Source organism: Lutra lutra, chromosome 6, assembly GCF_902655055.1.
Source record: "Lutra lutra chromosome 6, mLutLut1.2, whole genome shotgun sequence".
NCBI lineage: Eukaryota > Metazoa > Chordata > Mammalia > Carnivora > Mustelidae > Lutra > Lutra lutra.
The window spans coordinates 36,987,275-36,992,450 of NC_062283.1; positions in this window are offsets into that span (position 1 = coordinate 36,987,275).

The following is a 5,176-nucleotide window of genomic DNA, read 5'->3' on the forward strand; positions in this document are numbered from 1 at the left end:
AGCTTAGGAGCTGGGTCAGGAACCAGAGTTGAAGACCAAAGGCCAACCGTGATACATATCTCATGCACAGCTGTTTTGCCAGCTCTGACATCAGAATATAGTGTATAAAAGGCTTGGTAAGTGTCAGACTCACCCCTAAGGATAAGGTACATAAAAATGCTTTCCTGAACTGTTTCAAAACTTAAATTATAAGAACCTAGTCTTTAAAGAGTGCCTGGCTGGCTCAGTCAGAAGAGCACACGATTCTTGATTTCGGGGTTGTAAGTTCAAGCGTCACATTGGGTGTAGAGATTGCTAAAACAAACAAACAAATTGAAAATAAAATAAGAATCTTGTATTTAAAATGCTATCTCTGTAGAAAGAATAGAGGTTACCAGGACCTAGGGAGAGAAGCAGGTGGGAGAATTGTTATTGCTTTTTTTTTTTTTTATTAGCCCCAGGGGAGAATTGTTGTTTAATGGGTACAGAGTTTTTGCTGGGGGATGACAAAAAACTTCTAGGTATAGATAGTGGATGGTTACCCAACACTGTGGATGTATTCAATGCCACTGAATTGTATACTTAGGAAATGTTAAAATGAAAATATCATGTTATATTTAGTTAACCACAATAAACCTTACTCTCCCACCCCTTAAAAAGTTCTCTCTGGGTTATTTCAAAAATTTCATTATTTTCAATGAGGAAAGTACAAGACCCTATGCTTTCTGTACAGCACAGAAAGGAGACGAGATACTTAACCTCTTCAAGCTCATTCTTTGTGGCTATTTTTATCCTTTTTGAGGTAGTAATCAATTACTCTTCAATTCTCAAACTCAAACTTTAGAACCCAAACTACAAAACAAATACCAAGACCAAAAAACAAACCCCCCAAAAAGTACACGATAAATAAATCAGGAACTTGGAGAAGCAAAATAGTGGTCAGAGCAATGTGAATGATATCCTCTTCTCCCTGCTGGAGTCTAAGGACTTTTTTTTTTTTTTAACTTTGTTTATTTGAGAGCGAAAGAATGAGAGCGAGCATGAGAGGGAAGAGGGTCAGAGGGAGAAGCAGACTCCCTGCTGAGCAGGAGCCTGATGTGGGACTAGATCCTAGGACCTGGAGATCATGACCTGAGCCGAAGGCAGCTGCTCAACCAATTGAGCCACCCAGGTGCCCTAAGAACTTCTTTTTCACTATTGTTTCTTATAAAGAGGTTATTTCAGCTTTGGGAACTCAAAACTAATCATGTGATTTCTAGCAACACAGTCATGACTTAAAATGTCACTAAACATGATGGGATGCCCAATGCGTAAATCAAATTAACTGTATATGTGAGAAAATGTATATTTTGTGCACATATTGTCAAAGATGAACAAAGCTGGACACTGATTAAAATGGTGAGGACATTTTAATCAGTGATATACCATTGTAATCAGAAAGAGCTCAGTGTGAACTGAATTGAACTTATACAGAGGTGACTGGACATTTTAAACGGAGAATAAAGGAATAGGGAGGGATATGAATGAAGATTCAGTAGAGTCAGAGAAGTGAAAAATTACAAAATGTAGGAAAGGGGGGCTGGTCCATGTGAAACCCCTCTGGCTTTATTAACTGGCTCTTATGGAAGCTAGGCTCCTACCCATCCACAGAGGCCAGGAGACAGGGGAATTATCTTCAGGTGTTGGCTGCAACAAATAGTAAACTCTCTTAGCAGACTTGAGTTTTCTCAGTCAGGCACTTTAAGGGGGAGGCAAGGTCATCCTAAGGATGTGACCCTGAGCTGTTAGAAACATATTTAGTATTCGGGAGCCTGGATGGCTCAGTGGGCTGAGTGTCTGATTCTTGATTTCAGCTTCAGTCATGATCTTGGGGTCCTGGGATGGAGCCCATGCATGCCTCTATGCTTAACACAGAGTCTGCTTGTCCTTCTCCCTCCCTCTCTGCTCCTCCCCTCACACATGGCTCTCTCTCAAATAAATAAATAAAATCTTAAAAAAAAAAAAAAGGTGGGGCGCCTCGGTGGCTCAGTGGGTTAAAGCTGCTGCCTTCGGCCCAGGTCATGATCCCAGGGTCCTGGGATCAAGCCCCACATCGGGCTGTCTGCTCCGCAGGGAGCCTGCTTCATCTTCTCTCTCTCTCTCTCTCTCTCTCTCTCTCTCTCTCTCTCTCTCTCTCTGCCTGCCTCTCTGCCTACTTGTGATCTCTGTCTGTCAAATAAATAAATAAAATCTTAAAAAAAAAAAAAAAAAGGTAAGAGAAAGGAATTAAGAAGTTAGTATTTTGTTCAAGCCTTTATAGACCAAGGTTGAGGTCTAGTTGAGTAGAGGGCCCAGGTGAGTGTGGCTAGAATTTGGTCAAGGAGATCATCTTAATCCATATAAAAACATGGTGACTTAGTGACTTGAGGGCTTTAGAAAGGAATTTGAGATTTTAATGGCATCTTGCCAAAAGAATTACAATGATTTGGGAAGAGGGATGAGTAGTTGAGATAATTTTATTTTTTAAAACAATTTTATTGGGGCACCTGGGTGGCTGAGTTGGTTGAGTATCTACCTTCAGCTCAGGTTGTGATCCCAGGGTCCGGGGATCGAGCCCTGCATCTGGCTCCCTGCTCTGCTTCTGCTTCTCCCTCTCCCTTTGCCCCTCCCCCTGCTCCTGCTCTCTCTCTCTCAAATGAATAAATAAAATCTTTAAAAAAATTAATTAATTAGGGGCTCCTGGGTGGCTCAGTGGGTTAAAGCCTCTGCCTTTGGCTCAGGTCATGATCCCAGAGTCCTGGGATCAAGCACCGCATCGGGCTCTCTGCTCAGCAGGGAGCCTGCTTTCTCCTCTCTCTCCCTCTGCCTCTCTGCCTACTTGTAATCTCTGTCTGTCAAAAAAAAAAAAAAAAAAAAAAAAAAACCTTAAAAAATAATTAATTAAATAAAATAATTTTATTGAGAAATAATTTATACAATCACAAAGTTCACTCATTTTAAGTACAGGTTTCAATGATTTTAGTTCATTTACTGAATTGCACAGCCTTCATCATAATTCAACTTCAGAGCATTTCTGTCAGAGACAATTTCATTTTAATAACTTGTAAAGACTACCCTTCACATAAGCTCAGTAATGGAGGAGCATGATATAGTGGAAAGACTCTGGGCTCTGATGTCGGGACTGGCTGAAGACCCACCTCGGCCCCTTACAAGCCATATAGCATCGTCACACTACTTCACCTCTTAGGGCCTTTTTGTCCTCCTTTGAAAAAGAGAATGAAAAGTCTTGGGGATAAAAGGCACAGAGTAAGGAATATAGTCAATGATATTGTAATAGCAATGTTCCGGGGGATAGATGGTAGCTCTGCTTGTGGCAGACCTAGCATAATGTGTAAATTTGTCAAATCACTAAGTTGTATACCTGAAATCAATGTAGCACTGCGCGTCAACTATACTCCAACAACAACAACAACAAAAAGAGAGAATAATTGATCTTAACAAACAGGAATATTCAGAGAATCAAATAAGAAAATGGGCAAAAGAAATTCTTCATACAAATGTGGTTTCGTTGCTGATGTTGTACAGTTCTATGTAGAAACAAGTATTTCATTCATTCATTCATTTTTTTTTTAAGATTTTATTTAATTGAGAGAGAGAGATAGGAAGAGAGAATGAGCAGGGTAAAGAGAAGCAGACACCCCACTGAGTAAGGAGTCCAATGTGGGGCTCGATCCCAGGAGCCCGGGATCATGACCTGAGCCAAAGGCAAATGCTTAACTGACTGAACCACCCAGGTGCCCCTCTTTCATTCATCTTTCTAAAAAACAATTGAGGGCTTACTATGCCTCACAGAATATGAGGTACAGAGGTGCCGGGGTGACCCAGTTGGTTAAGTGTCTACCTTCGGCTCAGGTCATGATCCCAGGGTCCGGGATTGAGCCCCACATTGGGTTCCCTGCTCAGTGGGGAGTCTTCATCTCCCTTTGCCTGCCTGCCTGACAAAGTAAACAAATAAAATCTTAAAAAAAAAAAAAAGAATATGAGGCACAGAGGATGCAGAAACAACCTTAAATAAGACTTTGTGTGCAAAATACACACTATCTGCACATATGGCCCCTACCTTTGGAGATTTTATAATATAATGGGGCACAGGAGAGTAAACTATTTTTTTTTTTTAAAGATTTTATCTATCTATTTGACAGAGAGAGATCACAAGTAGACGGAGAGGCAGGCAGAGAGAGAGAGGGAAGCAGGCACCCCGCTGAGCAGAGAGCCCGATGCGGGACTCGATCCCAGGACCCTGAGATCATGACCTGAGCCGAAGGCAGCGGCTTAATCCACTGAGCCACCCAGGCGCCCGAGAGTAAACTATTTTGAGGCAAAAGTAACTGTTTATCAACATTCAATTAAATGGGTTCTATAAATAGTATTCAAAATATGAAATTCAGGGGGCACCTGGGTGGCTCAATGGGTTAAAGCCTCTGCTTTCAGCTCAGGTCGTGATCCCAGGGTCCTGGGATCAGGCCCCGCATCAGGCTCTCTGCTCAGCAAGGAGCCTGCTTCCACCTCTCTAACTGCCTGCCTTTCTGCCTACTTGTGATCTCTGTCAAATAAATAAATAAAATCTTAAAAAAAAAAAATGAAATTCAGTTATGTTGTATTAGGTCAGGCTGCTATAACAGCATACCATAATTGGACGGTTTGTAAAAGAAAGAAAGGTATCTCTCACAGGTCGGGTGGCTGGCGGTCCAAGATCTAAGTGACCTCAGATCTGGTGTCTGGGGAGAGCCGGCTCCCCGGCTCATGGACAGCCATCTTCACATTGCATCGTCACATGGCAGAAGGGGTGAGGAATTTTTTGGAGTCTATAATAGTTGTCAAAACAATTTCAGGCCTTCCTTGCTTTCCTTGCCATGTATTTATCAATCCTAAAGAAGAAAGAAGTATGAATTGTATCGCAAGGTGCTAAAAGTCATCATCATTGCTACGGAGAGCCATACCTTACATTTGCCTAACACTTTCAACACAGACTGTATCATTCCCCCGCTCAAAATCCTTTCCTGTCTCTCTGCCTCATTTGGGATAAAAACCAAAGTGCTTACATTAGTCATCAAGCCTGTGTCATCTTCTTTCCTCCCCTCCCTACTCCCATCTTGGCCACCCTGGCCCCTTTGCCATTTCTCAAAAACTCCAAGGGGCTCCTGCTTTCTGTTGTCTA